Source organism: Adiantum capillus-veneris, chromosome 20 (assembly GCF_014529385.1).
Source record: "Adiantum capillus-veneris isolate H3 chromosome 20, ASM1452938v2, whole genome shotgun sequence".
NCBI classification, from domain to species: domain Eukaryota; kingdom Viridiplantae; phylum Streptophyta; class Polypodiopsida; order Polypodiales; family Pteridaceae; genus Adiantum; species Adiantum capillus-veneris.
In genome coordinates this window covers 91,391,389-91,415,306 of record NC_140950.1, presented here as the reverse complement: position 1 = coordinate 91,415,306, position 23,918 = coordinate 91,391,389, and the positions used below count along the sequence as shown (strand labels likewise).

Genomic DNA, 23,918 nt, shown 5'->3' with positions numbered 1-23,918 from the left:
GAGGGCCTATAGTTGGCTGCAATTAAAAGAATTTAGAATTTTTGCTATTGCCGATACTAGTTACATATTGGCAGCTCTTGATTGTTTACTATCCTACTGGCTCCTCTTTTAAAAAAATTCATTTCTCAAGAGATTCCTCCCAACCTTTCCTCTCTCGACCGTGCCTTCGCAGTGCTCTCCCTTCCCCACCCATTCTCCATCGCCCCTTTGTCTGCATGTAATCCCCAATACCTGCATGATAGAGACCGAGAGAGAATGGGCATGAACCTCGCCAACATTGCTCCCAGGTCCAGCCAAGGTAGAGGCTTGATGCAAAGGGGCCTTGCCTCACGGAGAGAAAGACAGACCTCTCCCTCGTGAAAGATCTTTCTAAAAAAAGAGAGATAGAAAGAGAGGCGACTCCTAGCCACAGAGAGAGAGAGAGAGAGAGAGAGAGAGTTCTCCATGCAGTCGAGCGTCGCAGATCTCCCAAGAGTCTCCTCCAATTTCCTTTTTAAAATGTGTACCACCTACTGGGAGAACCTAAAATAAATTCATATCTTCAGAGATACTTGAGCATCTTTGAGTAGGACATTTGCTAGAGATACTTGAGCATCTTTGAGTAGGACATTAGCAAAGAAAATCACACATTACAAATAACACTATAGAGTAGGAGTCTCCCATTCAATTTTTTTTTAGAACAAAACTTTGGAGTCACATTCAATCACAAATGGAAAAAGGAGTCGATTGCTGTGCAAAGGTGCAGGCTGATATTTCATTTTGAAGAAAAACAGTTTCACATAAACTTCAATTTCTTAAGAAACAGTTTTACATAACCTTCGATTTCGCCAATGACTTTGAGCTCCACATGCTTAACGATAATAAGACGTCGTGCGATGTAGCATGAGAAGACGAGAAAATAAAAGAGAGTGACAGAAGATAAATTGCAAACCAAATCAACGTCGAATTCTATTACTCATGTTATTGAAGCGTGTTACAATAGCATTGAGCCTATTTAGTTGTATCTTAAGAGATGCCACCTCTCTACGTATATTGTGAACTTGCTCTTCAAGCTGAGAGATTTGGACATCAATGACATTTATTTGAAAATCACTTATCATGGTCTTAATATTTTCTATGGAATTGGTTATGAATGTGCGAAGTGTGGTAGAGTCCTCCGCAGTGTCTCCACAAAGCTGGTGCCACATCTGCAAGAGTATTTCCTGCAGTCTTTCCATCGTTGCATCCTCTTCAAAGGTTTGCTCTTCAGAATGTTGGATATCAGCATTTTCGCGGGGACTACTCTCCATGGAAGCTACAGCGGACAAGAATATTGTGAGATAACGCTAACATAAACAAAACTAAATGACATGACAACATCTACTATACATCGTTCTAGCTAGCAATAGTAGTCACTCCTCTCTTCGTTACAAGAGGAATAAAATCAGCGCCTAAGATGTCGTCGCTTTCATCGTCACTGTCGTCGAGGACAATGGTCTCTTTCTCTTTTGAACTTCCCGTGTTGCCGCCCAAGGTGTCATGCCGAGGTAACGACGAGGGAGCAGGAAACGCATCCAGATTCACAGGGTAGGAGGGCGAAGGATGCCGTGGGATAGCTGGATTTGTGTGGTCACTGTAAACAAACGAGGAACAAGTAAACAACCAATGATGACAGACAAGATTTTGCATGAAACAAGAGAGATCCTTCTGCAAGCATACCTATGAGTTTCTTGCCAACGTCTGAGAAACCAATCGACTCGAGGTTGCGCATTGGTGTATGCTTCGTCGAGCACGAAAATATCGATCACATCCTGAAACGAAACTGTGGACGGGAAGATCATGCACTGCCAGAGTGCCTTAATCTTCTTCATCAGCATGCCACGGCCTTGAAAAGGCGTTATCCAAGATGAAGAGGGATAATATTTGCCGGATCTCAACATGTGATGCAAAGTGGAGAGAAAGTTGTTACCAACTGGATGTTGTAGGTGGAACTTCCAATACATGAGCGCTCGGTCGAAGATGTTAGTGTGCGTCAAGCACACGCGGTTCTTGAGCTCATCAGCCCCATACTGCGTGTAGAGCAGAATACCCTTGTTGATATCATCAACGGAAACATTGTGTGCGAAGTTTTCGTAATGTGGCTAATCCATGTCTTTCATGCAGTAACCAAGCATGCCATGGAACGTATGCATATTTTTTTACTTCAAAGCACGGCATAAAACGTTAGCGCCTACAGGGCTATCTGTCTCCCAACCCAAATACTGCTTAATTTTCTTGTTGACGGCAACAATAGATGTCGCCATCACGCGCACCACCATCTGAAAGTGGAGGTGGAATACAGTGCCGCCGCGCTCAATGGAGCACATGCCGGCAACTGCCTCCCCCTCCAAGAACATTTTAAGCCTCGGAAACAAGGCAACATCGGTATCGCTACCGCCTGTTGAAACTGTCACACTCAACTCCAACATCTTCTTCGGCTTGCCTCTTTCCCTTCGAGCCATTTTCTCCTCCTCTGAAATTCTTGGCCTCCCACAGCCCCTCTTCGAAGCAGAAGGGCCAGCTGCTTCACCGGACCGCACAAGGTTTTTCATTCTAGCCATGACGCGGACAAACTACGCAAAAACTACTTTTACCAAACAAGACAATAGGTGTAACCAATTTGCCTATTCGTCAATGTAAATCGCAATCACCTTCTGCGTGTGCTAAGTTGCTTAAGAAACTGAAAAAAAAAATGAGGTTATTACCTTCTGCGTGGGGTCGGCAGCTTCTCGAATTAATTGAAAATGAAGCTTTCACAGCATCTGCGCCGATTAAGGCTGCAAGAGAAACAGGCTGGCTGCGCCGCTTGAGCACCCCTGCCTGCGCCGCTTCAGCCTTGATGACCCCCCACCAACTGCGCTCTCTCTCCCTCTTGACGCTTGCGGCAACTGCTCACCAGCGTTGTACAGGCTGCGCCTTGGTGACGACGACCGCTATGCAGCGTGCAATTCTGACGCTACTGCACTTGCAGCGACCTCCTTGACGCACGGGGAGGTGAACCTGCGGCAAGTGCAGCAGGTCTATCATGCACGCCAGCCATGACTGCAATCTCCCTTTTAAATTAAACAGCGCAGCCTCAAACTTGCGTTCTCGACGGCCACGATTGAACCATGCACATGCATAACCAAAACAGCTGCCAATCCAACGAAATCGATTGCTTTTCCTTCTCCAATGCCCCTTCGCTTTTCCATCTTTCGTTAATGTATCCATTTTCTGATTTTACGCCAACTGGTACCACCTACTGGCAGCTCCATTAGTTTATTCATATGAATCTATGCAAATTCCTCCATAGACCGGTGCTTCGCTGGCAGTGGCAAGCAAAATCACCATTAAGAGAAAGTTTTTGAACCTAGCGTGTGGACTACAACGGCTTGTTAGCACTGCGCTAATCAGCATGCACGAAGTGTCTGCTACTCCTGGTGTGCATCTCATTTCTTGAAAGAAAGAGATCTATGCTCCCGAGCCCAACTCTGCGGTCCCTAGCCTGCACCATTTCCCCCCTCCCTACAGATCGCTGCACTTTCCATGCCATCATTGAAATTCTTTTTTTGCAGCTCCATCGCGGGCATGTGGAAATATTTGTCTCTGCAGCTCCATCACCAGCATCTAGAAATATCTATCTCCCATTTTCTTTTAAAAAAATCATAGACACATACTCTCCACTAGCTCATCTCGCCTTTTATTCATTCATTAGAAAGATGCTTCCACATCAACACAAATTACTCTCCCATCCTTAGTTGAAGGCTTCAACTTCTAACAGTGATATGCATAAGAGTTTAACCCAGCTCCCAGAGATTTCCGACTGGTTATCAAACTGTAGTATACCACTCCAACTTGGTGCTAAAATGATAGCTCTATGATTTTCAATAAAAAGACAAGAACATTCTAGTGCACCGCCCTTTGCCTGCTGCGAATTCTTGCCACTCGCTCACCTACCTCCTTGACACATACCTTGCTCGCCTCCTCCATGCGTGCTACTAAGCCCACCATCACCATTCGACTTTTGCCCGCTAACGATATTACCCTTCTACTTTCACAACCCAATCAATGACCCCAATTTTTCATTGTATTCTAGTCGGTACCTCCTAGTCACATGCCCACTGGCTCCTATGAAATAAAATTCACTGGATACTCAAAAAGATCCCCCCTTTTCTTTTTTACTAGGCTCCCTCAATGCCTGCACCCTCTACAATCTTTGCTCCCAAGTCTACATCTATGGGTGCATCTGCCTTGCCCTTGTCTCAATTGCCCTTGTCCCTTGCCATGCCTAGAATCTCCTCCACGACTCCCGTCTCCTACCATGGTCTTGCTTTCCCCTCCTCTCCTTGCCTTCTTCTGCCTCCTTCATACCCTCGTCTCCCCATTGCTTTACAACCTTGTGCAAAGCTCTTCCCTCCTTTTCAAATGCACCCCTCATGTGCACTTTATTTGCATGCAAGCGGGACAAAGTGACATTGTTAACCCTCACGCACATTCCTACCACCTAAGACAGACGCCGTATTATTTATTTGGTAGCGTCAAGTACCGGGCTTGTCAGTCCAATAGGAAAAGGGTAAGAGTGATCATCGATGATAGGCGCACTCTAACTGGAACATTCAAGGGATTAGTTGGCTAAGCATGGGCGCCCAAGTGTGAATGGGGCGAGCTCATATAAAAGTCAACTAAACCGTGCTGTTATATGCAAGATGAAGCAGCTAGGAAACCAAATGTGATGACTGTTGCTGTTGTCAGCACCCCTCATCCTCTCTACTGAGACCAGCCTAACCGAGCCCATTAGGGTGCCACCGTGCTACTCTTTCCCCATATATGCTTTGAGGATGCACACACAGGTTTCTTCATTTGGAACAATTCCCTTCATGTTGCATTTGTTGGAATCAGTAAAGAGCTTGCGAGGCTCTGGATTCCAGTGGCAGTTGAAGAGTCGCTCTATTTGCAAAGCCAGGCTTTTTATGTTATGAAACATGTAATTTAGCAGAAGCTTTGGTAGCTGGCAAATACTCGCCTACTGGCTCCTGGCTCCTGTTCCATTTTATTCATTAGTTTACAAGGAATGGACAGCTGTGAATGCCCATAACCAGTCCAGCAATTCTGCGAAGTTGCAATGAAAAAAAACAATGCCCTGCTACACCCTGCGCCTCCTTGGCTTCGCCTTCGCCTTTGCCTCCTGCCGTCGCACGCTGTACCTCAGCTCGCCACCTGCCTTCCGAGCCCACAAGAAAAGAGGAGGATAATCTCACTTTATTCTCCTCCTCATTTCTTTTACGAAAATCGTGGTTCCCTACTCACAAAGTGCATCATTCTTATGGTCGCAACAACGACATTTTTATGACTGACACCGTTGTGACAATGGAGCACAATCTGTGCCAAGCTCCACATAATCGCATGCCAGATTGTGTATGCTTAGCGCCAAGCTCATAAGCATGCGGTAGCCTATGCCGATGTAACGGCTCAAGAGAGTATGTGCTCCCATTTTCATTCACATCCATTCCCCAAAGATCCTCATCTTTCAGCTCTGTATGATCATCAGCATCAAGAAAACCATTGGGCTCTACTGGTAAGGACAAAACTGAGTGCGCAGGTGAATTTAATAGACTGCGAGAGGCCGCCGCCACTGTGCTGGATTGAGAGGTGTATTTGCCTTGCTATGTGCTTCCGCCCATTGTCCCTTCAACTCACTCTATACTCTGTCCACATCACTGCATGATCGCCTAGCTGAGCCCAAGCAGCACATTCATGCAGACAAAAGTCGCTCTTCTCGTGTACAGGCAAGGGATTAGGCAACTGCATGCATCAAATTCGTTGATCTCCGGGAGCCGAATGGATGAGAGCTTTTCAGAGCAGGAGAGCCTGCGGCAACAGAGAAACGTCATACTAGCCGTCAACAACATGCTTTTCAGAGCAGGAGAGCCAGCGGCAACAGAGAAACGTCACCTGCGCCATCTCTAGTCTGATCTCGGTCTCTTTGTCTCCCTATCTCGTTAACTAACGACATGCTTTTTGAGTTCCTTATAAAGGCTGTTTTCAAAAGCTTAATCCCTTTGTAGCAATTGCATTCACACAGCCTTGCAAATCACACATGGCTTCCCTTGTTTTGCCTCCGGCTTCTCATCGGACTCAGTGATGCTCTAGATAACACGCTCATGGGCACACATTTGTAAATTTTTTGCAGCTTTGGTGTGGATCTCCCACTTTCATGTGCATTATTTTATGGTTTCATGAATGTGGGTTTCGATAAGCACATTAAGTTGATCAAAGAAATGAGGCAAATACGTTTTGTGGTCGGCCCCTAAGTGGAGCTTAATTTTCTAGTCCTATTTCCCTACATAGGAGCGAGGCTGCAGCCACACTAGAAAGGATCACCCGATGTGACGGGCGGAAGGCTGCTATTCGAAGCATAGCCTTCCTTGGAGGTAGAAAAGGCTGTGTGTGATCGACTAGGAGGTGACCGGAACGACTAACGTACAATCCATTGCTTGCTAACTATTATGTAGCATTTGCTATCAAATGAGTCGATCGGAGGCATTTCTCAGCTCGTCTGGTTGCCGGATCCATTGTAGGAACCAATGATTTGAGAGAGAGAGAGAGAGAGAGAGAGAGAGAGAGAGAGAGAGAGAGAGTCGCTGGCAAACTTTGTTGCCATCGCTAATATAAAAGGTTTAAAGGTCTCGCTGAAGGAGAGAGAGTATTGGTCTAAGGAAAAATGCATTCTAGGATGGTGCATTGAGAGTATTGTGTGTGTGGTTTATGTTATTTAAGATGAGGTTCATGCAATTTGAGAAGAACTTACTGTATATGAGATCATAAAATCATGTTTTTTTGGTTACGTGGGTACTCTCACACTTGGAATATCTATCCACCAATCTAAATGCGGTCTCGGCTAGGAAGACGTTGACAGCTTCTCGCAAAACGTTGCATACAAGAGGTGAGGGCTCGCACCTCACTCGGGATTTGGCTTCATTTTTTAAGTTTTCATAGCTTGCAAATTGTACTATTGGAAAAAGTTTTCTACATGTAGTCTTTGTGGTAGTTTATTTGCTCTTGGATTGTACATGTGACAAAATGAGAGGAGTTACCCATGTTTATTCTAGCTAATGTGCTCAAGTAGAGCCCTTTGAAGGTCAAGTGGTTTTTCATGTGATGCATTATCTCTTGCGGTGATTTCATTGCAGTGTAGGCAGTTATACACGTTGAAGTTTGTATGTGTTCACTTTAGGAATTTGCACCCTTAGTGAAAAAAAAAATTTCTTGTTTATTAATTTGGCTTGAAGCATGAAGTGGATCTTTTGTAACATGTTTTATGTATATTAAGGATTCTATGAAGAAATTTTGACTTAGTTTGGATATACATAAGGAAAGAAAGATTTACAAAATGTTTCTTCAAAATCACTTCCTGCTGAGCTTAAAGAAGATGAAGAACGAGCTTTCTTCTTACAAACATTTTCTCGTGAAGTTCGGGAAAATCTAGCATCACAATATAGTTTGGATCTTCTACAACGCTCGGAGATAACAACATTATGGTTTCCTAAGGGAAAAAAAGTTTGGAAAATACAAAAGATCGTTCTTGATAATTTGGTTGATTGGGATGGAAATCTTAAATTAGTGTTGGCAAAAGAGAAGTTAGGCTTAATCAAATATCACAAAGTGACCCACTTTGGAGGTGGAAACATGCCTTTATCATTGATGCGCTATAGAATGAGTATGATAATCCGTCTCATTCCAGAAAAACGACTTTGTCCTTATGAAAAGCCCTGGTAGATACAAACTTGGTCAAACGCATGGATTTGGGCATTGTTTTGCAAAATATATCTATGTATTTGGGTTTTGTTTTGCAAAATATATCTATGTATGTAAAGCCCTAGTAGATGTAAAAGTTACAGTGGCATGCTCGACTTGGTCAAGCGCATGAACTTGGCATTGTTTTGCAAAGTATATCTATGAATGTAACGCCCTGGTAGATGCGAAAGTTACATATTGATTCTCGACATGGTCAAGCGCATGGACTTGGGCTTAATGAAATATTGTTGTTTAACCTTTGATTTAAACAAAATGGCACATGTTTAAGTTCTTGTAGGCATATAATACACAAGCAAGCAAAAAACTATGTTCGGATGACATTCCTCAAGCACCACGTACATTTGTTTTTTTGAAAGAGGGTCAACCTTAGTAAAACTAACCCTCATCAAGTTTCGTATACTATCTTGAATCTTCTTATATAGCCTAATCACTCAAAATAAGTTTGTTTTTCTACTATTGTTATGGCGTTTCTTCATAGTGGCTCATCCATTTACATCAAATTGCTTGCAATAAAATGGGTAATTTAAGTACATTATGAGATGTAAAACACTTGATTTTGGAGGAAGTGGATCCAGGAGTCATACCTTATCTTTGTGCTTGCCATTTACAAGGGTAGATCTTTTAGTTTTGGTACCCTTTGTTTAGTACTATGCTAGCATTGGCTAACACATTCCAATATAGCAACATAGCCAAGAGAACATGTCTACCCAATTGTCTCATTGTCTTCTTATAGGTTTTCCAACATGAATTTATGGTGCAATTTGGTATACTCTAAGAGATCTCTAGACTAGCCATCATATCCCTATTTTTTGTGGATCATAGAACATGCAAGCATTAGTCCTGTTCTTACATATAGAGTTAAGACTACGGATGAGGCACCTTAGACCTACTTCTAACACTTGTTCAGGCTTTTGATCTCCATCATCCTAAGAGATTTTTTTTTGCATCGTATGTGCCATTTATCCCTTGATAAAAGTAGAAGGCTTATTCTAAGGATGTTCTCAATAAGGAGCCTTCTACCATAGCTAACATATTGGAAGTATCTAGTGGGAGCCCTTGCACATGATTCACTGTTAAGAGATTCTTCACATCAATTCTTTAGGGGAGCCAAGAAGTATCTTCATCGATTTCTATCATGATGGTCTTATGCATCTACGTTTTTCATCATAAAACACGACTATATTACACGGCATTCTTCTCCAGCATGTTGGTTCATCATTGCTTTCTTGCCCACTCAACCACTGAGTTTCTAAAACACTCTCTCTCTCTCTCTCTCTCTCTCTCTCTCTCTTCCCCCCCCCCCCCCCCCCCCCCCCCCCCACCCCAAATCCATGGTGAAGGTGAAAATGCTTTGGATAGGTACAATATGAAGGCTCTAACCCATATGCAAACTGGGATGCATGTGAGAGACACTGAGTATGTCTTCTCTGTCGCAATATGAGAGCTTATTCATTTTTGAAAGTTGCAAAAATTGTAGCGCTATTTCATTTCCGTAGGGGTGCTTTCCTCCAATGTTCACAGTGGCAGAGGTATGTAGGGCATCGTTGGTTATGCAAAAAATTGAGGCGCTACCACAAAAGCTGCTCATGATTGATGTCGTCAATAAATTGGCTAGTAGTGAGCCAAGTGACTCGGAAGAGATCTGATGTGTGGCCAAGTTGGTTGAAAGCTGGGACACCCTTTTTTTTAAATGCAAGGTATTGATCTGCAGGCTACTTGGATGGTATCACACAGTCAGAAATGCAATGAAGCACTCTCACTGCCGATTGCCTCCTCAAGAAGGGCTTCGCACACACAGTATTAGCTCAAGGAATTAGTTAATGTGCACGTATTTCAAAATTATGCAAGACATGGATGATAGAGCAACACAACCATTTTCTCTCTCATCTTCCCTTCATGTTTGCACCATGCGATAGTCCTCTCCCTTTCTCTCTGTGATAATATCAAGCCACAATGAATTTTTAGGGTTTAGAGTACTCTTGAACTTTTGTTAAAAAAATTACTGTAAATTTTCAAAATTAGTAACTTGTTTATTTGTTTGTTTTGTTTTGTTTGTTTAGATATATACTCAAGGATAGTTTGATCTACCCAGATCTACCCATGGCAAAACAAGAGATTGTCATGCATTTGAATGAGGGTTTAGACCAAGATACAACCTTAGGCTTTGTCCTTCTAAAGTTTGGAGGTACTTACAAAGACTTGAGAGCAGAAATCGCTTGTGACAAGATCTTTTGGGATGACTTTGTATTTTTGGGAGGATCCAAAATGCTTCCTTTAGGACCATCACAAGAGGAGAGGTGGGAAGTTGAAGTGGAGGAGGTGACAATTCGGGCAAAATCAAAAAGTAATGCATGCAAGCGTCCACGAGTGGATTCCGTAGGTTTATGCAATGATCCACCTCCCTTGAGCTCTAGCAATGATCCTCATATACATTACCAAATATCTAGTGTTGGCTCCATGGATAGTCCTATGTGTGAAGATGTGGCTATCACCTCGCACAAGATGCTAAAGAGCACTTTAGCTACTGCAAGGGAGGTTAGAAAGTGGGAAGGAGAAGTCAATGTCGCTAAAGAGAAACTTAAATCCATGGAGCGCCATGATAGATTTGAGTTGATGTCAAAAGATAAGGATGGGAAAGCTATGTTTCAACTTTGGTGTGTTGAATGTGAAAATCCATACGGACAAGGAGGGCATGATACAATTTCTAACTTTCTACACTCGCATATCAATACAATGTCTCATCGGCGCCGTCTTGCAGTTGGTGAGAAGCAGAAGCACGACAATGAAAGGGCGGACCTCTCAAAAGTGGACATTAAGTCTAAAAATAAGGAGAAGGTGGATGAAGCCTTGCTTGAAGTTTCCACCTTTGAAAGGGACAATGTTCCCATCTTTAGTGTTGTTCCCGACACTCTTGGAGAGTATGAAAATTTGTCAAAAATCTTTGTGGAATGTAGTTTGGACAAGAAATGGATACCTTTGTTTCCAAAGACCGGATCGATCGGCCAATGTGTGATTGAACATGTGAAGTCCAAGCTTCATATCAAAGCGGCTAATGGAGGTATGGATGAAAAGATAGCAAAGGTGGGCCGTCCAAGCAAAGCGTTGGTTGAAGATAAGAGGCAAAGGAACCTACATGGTTTCTTCAAACGCAATGCTAATCCACGTGAGTAAAAAATCTTTTTCTTTTTACATGCAAAATGACTAGTGTGTTTAACATTTCAAGTGTGTTTTTAATCTCATTGCAGAGCCTTGCAATGAGAGCAACACGAATGTGTCACAAAATGCATTAGGTATCTATCTTTATATGTTTCTTTTCATGTTTGAATGAAGAAGGAGGATTGTATACTTAATGTGTCTATGCACAACATGCAGAAAATTATTTGCTACCCACTCTTTGTTGGGGATTTTGGCAAGACACTTATAAAGTTGAAGACAAGATGTTTGATTTGAAACCTTTCTCAGATGACTACAAAGGAGGTGCATGTTGGAATTGTGAGCCAACTATGATGGCCACATTCATGTTTGGAGAAGCACTTGTGTGTATCCAAGGGACATTTCGTCATAAAGATTGCAAGCGAATAAATCTTCAAGGGGTTCCCTTTGAAAACTTTCAATGTACAAAGTGCACTACAATCCCCAAAGAGCAATACTTTCGCATGCGCTTGTATCGAGAAGAAAAAGCATTGGAAAATAGAGGCTCTCGTGGGACCGGCGACGGAAGAAGATTGGACTTCATGACCCATTCAGAAATTTTGCAGATTGCAAGAGCCAAAGGAAAGATAGTTAGGAAACTTAAAAGGCAGGTTTGGTTCACCAAAACAAGAGTTGCAGCCTTAAGTGTTAAGGTTCGAAGTCTTCGAGAAAGCACATTTGAAGCAATGAAAAGAGGAGATGTGAAGAAGTTTTGCCATGACATAGTCAATGCTATTAAGTATGGCCTTTTTGAAGGGAAAGAGGCCTTATGGAACTTTCTCACGGACATTTCTCAAAACATGGCAAGAGAAAATGCAGGAAAGCGGTACTCAGAGACAACAAAGAATCTCTTTGAAGCTATAAAGATTTGGGGAGGTACCCGGTTGCATAATTTTCTTTCTTTGAATCTTGAAGGTCCAAATTTGTCAACCACCATGCGAGCTATTCGAAAAGCGCTTTATTATCAAATAGCTTAAGAGATGATATATTCAAGCATTTGGCTGAAATTTACACTTCTCACATGAAAAAAAATGGACTTTGTATGGGAAGTGTGCCAATAATTATTGTTGAAGATGAAACTGTTATCAAAAGAATGGTTCGTTGGGTAGCACGAGATGATCATCTACTTGGATTTTGTGGCAAAAAGGAAAACCATGTTTGCAATACAAACTTTGTGGTACTTGTTGGAAATGGAGAGGAGGGTTACAACATGATTATGGACTCTTTTCAAAATAATGTGATTGCACATTATGCAAGAGTCTTCATAGCAAATCCCTTGATTGATTGCTTGCCAAAGTTGGTTGTTTTAGTTCAATTGACATGCAACAAGTTTGATTCTTTGTTTATCAGAGAGCAATGGATGGGAATATCTCTCTATTGGAATAAATATGTGAGAAGCATTGTGGGTCCTTTAATTGGACATGCCTCCGATGGAGACTCAAGGAGAAGAAAGCTTATGCTAGAGGATTATACATCATCTCTAGGCAATAGATTCTCAATGTCATGGCAACCTTGGCCTTTCACGGCTTCTGTTGAGATTGATGGATCTATTTCTGGTTTGGATGATTCGGATTTCATTCATAATGGAAAGAAATTGATTAATCCTCTTGATAATGCATCTAGAAGATTAGTCCTTGGCCAAGTAGTCCTTGGCCAAGACTTGGATACTTTAAATCATGTAGCTCTTGTATACCAAACTTTCAAGGTTGAGGAGCATGGCCTTCAACAAGGTGACATTGAAAGAAAATATCGCCAAAATTGGAGGTATGCACAAAGAATAGCAAGCCGTAATGTTCAAAATTGCTTACACTTGTTGCGGACCCAATCCAATATTCGTCAGAAGCGAACACTTGGTATGGAGATGTACCTATCGATAGTTGCATCATACATTGATATCTTTTTATCTCCTTCTCTCAACTTATTTGATCGGATCAAAGCAGCTGGGAAAGTATCTTTCTTTTTCAGGTACCTGCATCGTTAGTCTTATTTTGTACCCTTTTATTTTCACATGTTAGAGCTTTAAATAGTATCAAGGAGTAAATCTCATGCTTAAATACTTACATAGTATCAAGGAGTAACTCTCATGCTTAAATACTTACATAATCTTCCATTGTGATCAGACTATGGCGCATGTGGATTACCAATCATGAAGCATACTCTTTGAAGAAAAATTTTATAAGTAGAGAAACCTTTTTGGACATTCAACTCTCTTGCCATTTTGTTGTCCTACTGATAAAGGCTTTTAGGGATCATTATGGCCACTTGTGGGTTCCTATTTCTTCCACAGGGTCAGATTCTTGTGAGAACTTCTTCAGCAAGGTGGGAGGCATGATAAGAAATGAGATATGTTATGATGGTTATGATTTGTTGAGTAGTGCAGGTTCTCTAAATAGGATTGCTGAAATGCAAGCAGGTTCGTCTCTTGCTTTTCCTGTGGCTCATGCAAAGCAAGAGAATATCTGGTTTCAGATGAATCATTTAGCAGGTGTGTCATTGGCTAATCTCGGTGATTATAACAGTGTGCAAAGTGATGGACATATGATTAGCGCTCTAAAGGAGGGGTTATTGGAAGCAAAGATGTTATGCTCAACACTTGGTATGCAACATAAAGATTGGTGTAATTATGCATGGGCAGAGCGTGATCTCTCTTATATTTTTAGTGTTGTTGATGTCGACAACGAGAATGAAGAGGACTCAGTCACTCAAGTCACTCAAATTGATGGGCATGTCGAGGATGAGAACATTATCATGGCTGAAAGCGAACTTCACCATACATTGGATTGCCTCATTGATGAAGAGGAGGGTGGAGTGGGAGAAAGCTCATCTCTTGTTTCGATTGATTCAAAAACCATATGCAAAAGCACTCTTGTAAGCCAACTAAATGGAAATCCTACATTGTCAAAGGATAGGCTCACAAGGGTAAAAACAGAAGTTCTTTTCTCATTGGAAAATAAAACTCAATTAGATACACGCACATGTCTTGTAATTGGATCAGATTGTGCTGTTTTGTTTGAGAAGACAGCAATGGAAGACAGTGCAAAGGAGAAAAACAAAGGTCGACTTGCAAGTACTAGTCAAGGAGCGAGCAAAGGGACATGGTACTTGGGAAGAGTCGTGAGCATGAGAAGGAAGCTGGAAGGTAGTTTCAAAGAGACTCGTGGTCCTTTTTATCTTCTAGATCACCCTCCTAATGTGGAGGTTCATCTATCATGGTATCAAGTGGCCAAGGGTAGAAGAAGCTACACATATGATTTAGTGGACAATCAAGCGGTCTCTTTGGATTCCATAATTGTTAAAGCGCACTTGGATTATGATGTCACAACAAAAAAATATGTTCTTGATGCTAATGATTATAAGATCTTTAATGATTATTTGAAGAATGTGAAAGGTAATTCAATCTTGTGTGTATAGCTATTTTTAGCTAAATTCTATTATATGCTCAAAGTCATCCTGACATGTTTGAGTTTGCTTTTGTAGGATAAATGGAGGTGGATAATATGCAATTTTGATTTTTAAGGTATAGGTTTTTTCTTCATGTCCTTTTTCATAATTATGTCCTTTTGTAAATTCCAAAACTTCTTAATTAACATCAACCGTAACTTCTTAATTAACATTAGTTTTCATCTTATGGTGAATTTCAATATGATGCAGATGCAAGAGTTTTCGCTACAAAGTTTTGTTGCGTTTTGACGATTCGGTGTTTTGATGATTAGAAACATTTGGCCAATATGGCTTAGGCATTGGACTTGGTGTCTTTAAGCGAGTTGATAGAAGGATATGACCATAGGCTTGTGGCTTTGTGCATCAACATTTTCTTTAAGGCTTATGGCTTTGTGCATCGACATTTTATTTTGTCTTGGAGTATGTTGCTAGCAAGATGTGGTGAACATGTCTATGGCAAGTAAGGTTTGAGTTATTTGTATCATATGTGATCATGTAGCTTATGTGATTATGTAACTTGAAGCTTGCATTGTAAAAGAGATTACTATGGGTGAGAGACTCCTTGATGAGATTGTTTGTCACAGCGATTGCTAGAAAAATATGGTGTGACGTTTATGCTAAACCTGGCACTCTCAACAAAGAAAAAAGGCCTTTAATTATCTTTTGATTGTACCTGTGGTCTATTTGAACAAAAGCAAAATATAATTGATTTGTTTTGATTGTGAACAAAGGAAAAGTAGTTAAAGGTTTTGTTAAAATTGTTGTTTTTTGAAGCACACCATTTGAAAACTATGAACATTCTTTAGGTTTAAATTTATTAGTGAACTCAACATTGGGACAGTACTTGAGGCCTATTGGAGAAACATGTGCTTTGTGTTGATTTGGTTGATGTGTATGGCCGATTGTGGCTCACTCTTATAAAGAAAAATGATGTGACTATTGAAGTGTGTTGATTGCAAGATATGTTCAACATGGTTGTGACAATGTGGTCTCTCGGAGTGTGTTTATCGCATATGTGGGGAGGTGCAAACCCCTTACATGCTAACTGTGTACTTGGATCAATATAAAATTTGAAACAATTTTTGGTTAGCAAATTATGCATCAACATTCTATCACCTATGAGATAGGAAAAGGTTGAGGGTGATCAATTTTTCATGTTTTGGTGGGTCAATGCAATTCATGCATCTATCTTGACAAAAAAAAGTCAAGGTTACAGACTCATGGGGTGAAAGGCAAGAAAACTTTATAGGTTGTGGGTAGATTGTTACATTGTTAGATGTTCATTTTCATGCTTCAATTTTGCTAGTTGGATACGGTAAGTTGTGAAAAACTTGACTCAGGTTGCATACAACGATTGGTCACAGGTTGCAGGGTATTGTAGGATAAGTTTGAACATATTAAGCCCGTGCACTAGAACTGGGATGAATTTTGGGAACAATCGAGTGCAAGGCAGCATAGGGTAGTATTTTTGTGCTGATTGAGTACATCAAATCATCTATTTAGTTATCAACACAAGCGGTTCTTTGGCATGTTGCCAGTCACTATGGTGCTCACTCTTTGACTAGTTTTACTAAGTTAGATAATGCAAAACCTAAATTTTATATGTAAGTTAGGGGTATGATAGTTTTTTTCATTGACTCTCGTATAAGCGTAGAAAGGGGGGTCATATTCCCAAATATGAGTCGTATATAAGGGTTTTATGAAAGTTGTCCGCTCGTAGGTGGCGTCTCCTTTTGTATATAGAGTGAATCCCCCGGGCATCCAAGAAGAAAGTGACTTAAAGTCATGGGAAAGTGGGAGTACTCACTTCTTGATGGAAAGAATGTTTACAGAGAGACTACCTGATCCTATCGAAGAAATGGAGATCCCATCTTCCCCACGTCAAGGGGCTGAAGCCCAAAAGGTGTCGTTAAACATTGCCAAATTGATGGATTTCATGTCTTCAGAAGTTAAAACCACCATCATGTCCAAACTATATAAAGACCTTGAGCTAGTCTCAGCTCTTCGAGCCTTCCTCAATGGAGAACTGAAGTTTGGGCTACCACAATTTGCATAGATGGATGGAGCTGGGGAGATGCCAATAGAGGAGGAACACTCAGATCCACAACCCAACCTAGATGAGAACCTTGTTACAGAAATACCTGCTAACAAGTTGGGACAATACTTTTAGGCTGATGATTTAATGCGACCATACCAATCACTACTAAGGGATTAATTGTGAAGGGAATCCTTGATGGTGGTGCTGGGGTTAGCATTGTGATTAAAAATTGCTGGGAAACTATGGGAAGACCTCACCTTGTGACCACAACCATAGTAGTGAAGATGGCCAATGGGTCTATTGTTAAACCTATTGGAATGCTAGAAGATCTCAAGATCAAGGTCTTTGGACATAAAATAAGAGTTACCTCATTGTTATGGGTTTCTCCAAGCACACTATGGCATCTGAGATGATCTTAGGACATCCTTTCATGAGGGAAGCAAAAATGGTGCATGACTGGTCTAAAAACCATGTCTACTTGCAGTTCCAAGATTCTGTCATTTGAGTGGATCTTGTAACTAGTCGAGCACATCGTCTAGGAAACAAGTTTATAATTGATCATAGATTTGACACCACAGTTCACTCGGTCCCATTGCAGTATTGTTACACGTGTAAAGCGAAAACTGATGTTGGGGAAGATTCTCCTTATATGGATATACTACCCGGGATGACTGAGTTGGACAATGTGGATTGGGTCCACCTAGCAGCAGCCATAGACACTTGGGGAAACAGGGGGACAACCTGGGTAACACCTGAGGGGTATGAAATGCTCGTACCCTTAAATATGCTAGAAGCGATGCAAATAGCTTTTGACAAGACTCATCATAATATAACAAAGAAAACATACAAGTGGATCCCTAAATCTTCTTTAGTGACCATGGTTGATGCTAAAATACAGAAGCCTTGTAAGAAATGTCCCACTCGCTCCAAGAAATGTAAAGAAAGGTTGCGTTGGATTCCTAAACAACTATTGGAAACCGAAGGCTACTATCAAGGAAATTATCAAATCTGGGTGCCAAAACGTAGATTGTGTTCTTACTTGTCACCTGACCCATGTAAGCCCAATCCTGTAGCTCCAAAATAAATTGACGATTGTGAAAGGAAAAAATCACAGAATGCTACACACATGGTCCAGAGCTAGTTTGGGTACCGAAGAAAGAACAATTTGTTCCACCTACCTCAGGAAGGGGGGAGTCCCATGAAGCTTCTAGCTCCTCATGTAATGCATCCATAGAGGTAAAAGCTTCTCCACAGCCTCCACCTACACTAGTGGACCTCCATAAAGCTACAAAGGAATCCACACCTCCCAGTGTTCAAGAATCACCTGATGAACCACTTCAAGTTCGATCCTGGGAGAGTACCTTACCACCCTTGCAACTCGACGAGGCACCTAAGGTAATAGAAAGCTATTGGCAAAAATCCTCACCTATTACCAACTGGAACAATTGGTTTCAAAGGGTGACGAGCACATTTCAAACAATATGACCTACCCAAGCAAGGAGGGAAGTCTTCATTCACGTCAGTCTATTGAGTTATTTCCCTCTTACCCTTCTTTCCCTGACCTCTCAATCACCAATCTTAGGAAATGTATATATAAAGCCTTATACTCACAAAAACCAAAAATAATAAAGAGCAAGAGCAATTAGCAAACGAGTATGCACAATAAAAGTCAAAACATTGACCCAAACCTACACATTCACATCCGGTACACTGAAACAGAAACTTATGTCATAAAACACCTTTGATCCTCATCACTCGAGTGATGGAGGGTAGATAGGATTAGTACGATAGGGGTGCTTTTGTTTTAGAGTTTAGTGAATAGAAAAGTTCTTTCTTCCCACTGATGTGCCTCCTAGAGGTATTCTTTGTGTTTCCTAGTGTGTACAAGAACGTGTTACTGTGGTTAGGATTTGGACCTTCATGGAATCTTTCTCTGATCCACTTTTCAAATCAAGCACGATCATCAACTGTGAAAAGACTTTGGGGGGTCAAAGAAAAGTAAATAAGTCAGGCAATGATTTCATGAGAATTCCTTTTATCGTAGCTTTACTACGAGGTCTTCTAGGTATAGCCTCTAGTCAACCCTCGGACATGAAATACTTGGCTCTCGTGATTAAACAACTTAATTGACCAGAGAAAATTAAGAAGCTTGCCCATGGTATTACTAGTCGATCTTTAGTGCCTTTCAACCGTTAAATTAACGACCCGAGACTTGTTTAATTTTTTATGTTTACAATTGTTTATGCGTTTGATTATATTGCATTTAAATGTTTATTGCTGACAAATGGTTTAAAATTTTGTTACCAATCAAATTGTTTGCCTACAAGTGCATACGCTTTTTAATTGTATATGAGAATGCAATTACTGTGCCAATGTTGTTTGATTTTGCAGTGACTGAAGAAGGCTAAGGACATTCATCTCAAATGCTCTTCCACCTCGACGAACGAGCTTCAACTCAATAGCTTCCGAGGACGGAATCTACATCAGGAAGGGGGGCATGTTAACCCTCACACCCATTCGTATCACCTAAGACGAACGCAGTATTATTGATTTGGTAGAGTCAGGTCCCGGGCTTGTCGGTCCAATAGGAAAAGGGTAAGAGTGATCACCGATGAGAGGCGCACTCTAACTGGAACATTCAAGGGATTAGTTGGCTAAGCATGGGCGCCCAAGTGTAAATGGGGCGAGCTCATATAAAAGTCAACTAAACCTAAAATTCACTCATTCTTTCATTTGTGCAATTGAAGAGTGCTCTTGCTCCATCTCCATCTTCTTCTTCTTCATTTCCTTGTGTGTGTGTGTATGCGCGAGAGAGAGAGAGAGAGAGAGTGTGTGTGATCGAGCATTGCAACGATGGCACGACGGTGGTCAAGCAGTTGAACGCGGTGTAGCGGCGTCTCCTTCTTCTTCGTGGCAAGCAATCCTCCACGACAGCAAGCATAGAGGGGTGAGTGACACACCATTGCCATCTTTGAGCTTATTAGTTTATGCTAGTTGCGTGCTTGCAGCCATTTGTGGCTCGCACATAGTGTATTGGCAAGTCCCTTGCATTGACACGTGCGACAGACGCGCACAGACACTTTGTGTTTCCATCCGTAGACCACAGAGAGAGAGAGAGAGAGAGAGAGAGAGAGAGAGAGAGAGAGAGAGAGAGAGAGAGAGAGAGAGAGAGAGAGAGAGAGAGATTTGGAATTAGGGTTGCAGAGAAACGCACACAGCTTGGAGAAGATGAAGGAAGCTCAAGGCACAGAATAGAGAGTGTGTAATGGAAAGATAGATAGCCCTAGAGTGATGGGCGTATATACAATGCTCGGGGGAAAAAACCTCCTAAAGAGGGAAAAAATGCCCCGGCGGTCCTAGTGTGTTCACACACATCACTACCACATGTATATGGTAACAAATCCCCCCCTGGAGTGATGCGGTGAATGAGAGCTGGCACATGAGTAAAGGGAAGTGCCATGCCCTGAGGACATGATCAGTCCACAAAGGGGAGTAAGCCCAAAGCTTTGCGGAAAGCTTCAAGCTTCTCACGAGACAATGCCTTTGTGAAAAGATCTGCAAGGTTGTCCTGTGTTGGCACATAAGCCAAGCTAATCTCTCCTGCTGTGAGCCTCTCCCTGACATAGTAGTAATGCACCTCAATGTGCTTTGTGCGAGCATGAAAAACTGGGTTCCTCGCAACTGCCAATGCGCTCTGACTATCAGTGTAGATAGTGTTGGCAGTGTCCTGTCCAATACCCAAATCAGCCATAAGGCATTTGAGCCATACACACTCAACCGTAGCTGTGAAGACTGCCCTGTACTCAGCCTCACAACTCGAAGTGGCCACAGTAGGTTGCTTCTTGCTCAACCATGATATACATGAACTGCCAAGCATGAAACAAAAACCACCTGCGGACACTCTAGTGTCAAAACAACCAGCCCAATCTGAGTCCGAAAAAGCATGTAAGTATGGCGGCAATGATCCCCCCTTGGGATAAAACAAGCCAAGATGTAAAGTTCCACTGAGGTAGCGGAAAATCCTCTTGACAGCCTGCCAATGCTTAGACCCTGGGCTATGCATAAATCTGCTAACCTGTGAGACTGCAAACTGAATATGCGGCCTCGTGTTGCAGACATAAATGAGGCAGCCAATAGCAGTTTGGTAAAGAGTGACATCAGCAGGATTGCCAGCATCCTGTAGACTCAACTTCAAACTTGTTTCCATGGGAGTGGCAATAGGTTTGCAATCCTCAAGTCCAAACTTACATAGCAATGTCTCTTTGTAACTTTTCTGACACAAGGCAATACCACCATCACACTGCTTAAACTGTATACCCAAGTAATGATGCAGCAGCCCCAAATCTTTCATCTTGAAAGTAGCATTCAAATCAGCCTTAAATTCAACAATATGTCTCTCATTTGGTCCAGTGATCAGCAAATCATCAACATAAAGAACCACAATGAGAAGTACATCACCCTCAAGCTATACATACAATGTGCTTTCTGTTGGACTATTACGAAAGCCTCGTTTAACCAAATGAGTGTCAGCTTTCTCACACCAAGCACGAGGAGATTGCTTCAACCCATACAAAGCCTTCTTACATCTGCACACTTTGTCCTCTTGTCCTCTTATGACAAAACCGCGAGGCTGCGGTACATAAACTTCCTCAAATATGTCACCATTCAAGAAAGCAGTAACAATGTTTGATTGATGTACATCCCAACAAAATGAGCTGCCAATGCACATAGAAAACGCATAGTAGTCATACGACAAGTGGGAGCAAAAGTCTCTTCATAATCTATGCCTTTTTGTTGTGCATAACCCTTTGCAACAAGTGGAGCCTTATGGCGATCGATCTCACCATCCGGCTTGCGTTTCAACTTGTAAACCCACTTCGTACCAATGGCCTTTTTGCCAGAAGGCAAATCAGATAAAGTCCATGTGTCATTTTCTATAAGTGCATCATATTCTGATTGCATGGCAGCCATCCAATTTTCTGAATTCTGTGCTTCAACAAAAGATAGAGGCTCCTCACCATCATGTAAGCTAGACACAGCCAAAGCATAACAATCTGATGCATAAGATGCATGGCGAGAGCCTGAATGAGTACGACTAGACAAAGGTGCAACCAATTTACTGTCACGCAAAGTGTACACCAGCCATTTTGGCATACCTCTAGCCTACTCATTTTCAGCCCTTTCCTCATCAAGTACATCATGTACATCTGCATCAGTAATAGGCTGATCTGTAACATTTTCAGAAACCCCCATAGGTTGTACATTTGCCTCATTGGAACTTACATTTGTATTTCCACCACTGAAAAGAGGCAACAAAGTGTCATAAATGTCCTATGAGCTTACATTACTGTCTCTAGTACATGACAGCAAGGGCTGAACAGAATCTTCCACAAACACTACATCCCGTGAAACCAGAATACGTTTTGTTTGCGGATGATAAAACATGTAACCTTTTCTTTCAGCACTATAACCAACAAAAATACATTTGACAGCCTTATCATCCAATTTTCTGCATTGTGTTTGTGGCACCAAAGCATATGCCAAATAGCCAAAAACACGCATGTGCTCAATAGAAGGCTTTCTATGATGCCATGCTTCATATGGAGTAATAGACTGCAAAGCTTTCGTAGGACACCTATTTAGTACATAACTGGCACACATGATGGCCTCAAGCCAAAAGGAATGCGGCAAAGCTTGACTTTTGACCATACATCGTGCCATTTCCGTAAGTGACCAACACCATTTTGCTGAGGTGTATAAGGCACTGTACATTGGTGTTTTATCCCACGACTAGCCAGAAATGCATTGAATTCATGAGACATATACTCCCCCCCTCGATCGGAACGGAGGGTGCCCATAGTACATTTCGAGACATTTTCAGCCATAGCCAAAAATTGTTTGAAGCACATAAAAACTTCGGACTTCGCTTTAAGCGAAAATACCCATGCATGCCTGGAGTAATCATCAATGAAAAGTCACGAAGTAAAGGTAATTGCCCAAGGACGAAGTTTGCATGGGCCTACAAACATCACTATGCACAAGTTGCAACCTGCATGTGGCCCGAACTAAACCATCCTTTGGAAACTTAGAACGCTGCATCTTACCCAAAATATAGCCTTCACAAACATGTTTGGCAGGTGCTTCAAGAGGCGGCAAAGAAGCAACCATATCAGATTTCTACAAACGCAACAAACTCTCAAAATTCAGATGACCAAAACGTGCATGCCAAAGTTTTGCATCTGAAATAGCCCTTGAATCTACAACACCATTTGCAAAATTTTTTCCACACTTGTCATACAAAGTGAGCTTATACAGCCCATGGCATAAAAGGCCTGATGCAACAATTTCATCACCAAAATTGAGATCGTGAACTGTACATCTGTCATCCACAAATTTGATTACAAGTCGAAGTCTAGCAAGTGCGGATACAGACAAGAGGTTCTTCTTGATCCCAGGTACATAAAGTGCATCAACAAGTGTGAAGGAACTGCCATTTGTAGCAGTAAGCACAATCTTTCCAACTCCCTGAACCGGATAAGAGGCATTGTTGGCACAAGTGACTGAATTCCCATGAGGGACAGACTCGAGAGAGGTAAACAATTCACGATGTGAGGTAATGTGCTTTGTAGCACCACTGTCGAAATACCACACGTGTGAATCTGTAGCAACTGACAAGCATGCATCATCGACAGCAGGATTGTAAGTACACTTTGCGCTAAAAGCCCATTCTGCATCAACATCAGCATCACAGTCTCCTTTCACAGAAGACTCAACAATGGCTGCATTTGTAGTGGAACCACCCTCTTTCTTCTTAGCCTCTTTGGCCTTCAACTTAGGACACAACTTGATCAAGTGATCATTAGCTTTAGAATAATGGCAACGCATCTTCTTTTTGCCCTTATCATACGAATTGCTGCCAGCAAAAGCATTAGGAACAGAATTTTTGCCACTCGCAGTAGAACCATAAGAAGTGGTTGCATTGTTGTTACCACCCTTTCTTTGAAGCAATAAAAGCATGTTCAATTGCATGCTGCCTAGTCCTTTTTTTTTTTGGAAAGTGACTCTTGCAACAGCAATGTGCATAATGCATCAAACTTGACAACTTCAATATTTCCTTGGGTCATCAATCTCCAAGTACTAGCAAAAGTCTGGTAGGAATCTGGTAAGGCATCAAGAACAGTCTGCACAAGGGAACTGTCTGAGATGACTTCACCTGCAGAAATAAGTTTCTCATTGATATCCTTGACACCAGCAAGGAAAGTGTCCATATCATCTTCCTCATGCATAATCTTCGATTCCAGCTCTTTATGCAGCAAAGCACTTTTAGCCTCATTGCGACTTGCATAAAGACCAGCCAATATATCCCAAGCCTGTTTTGCAGATTTTGCTGAATGAATGAGAGGAACAATGGTGCGCTTCACAGGCAACACAATCA

At 41.8% G+C, this 23,918-nt stretch overlaps 1 pseudogene; it reads right to left on the bottom strand.

The window, feature by feature from the left end:
• Positions 1 to 2,011: 2,011 nt before the first annotated feature.
• Positions 2,012 to 2,570, bottom strand: LOC147432880 (uncharacterized; annotated as a pseudogene).
• Positions 2,571 to 23,918: the final 21,348 nt, after the last annotated feature.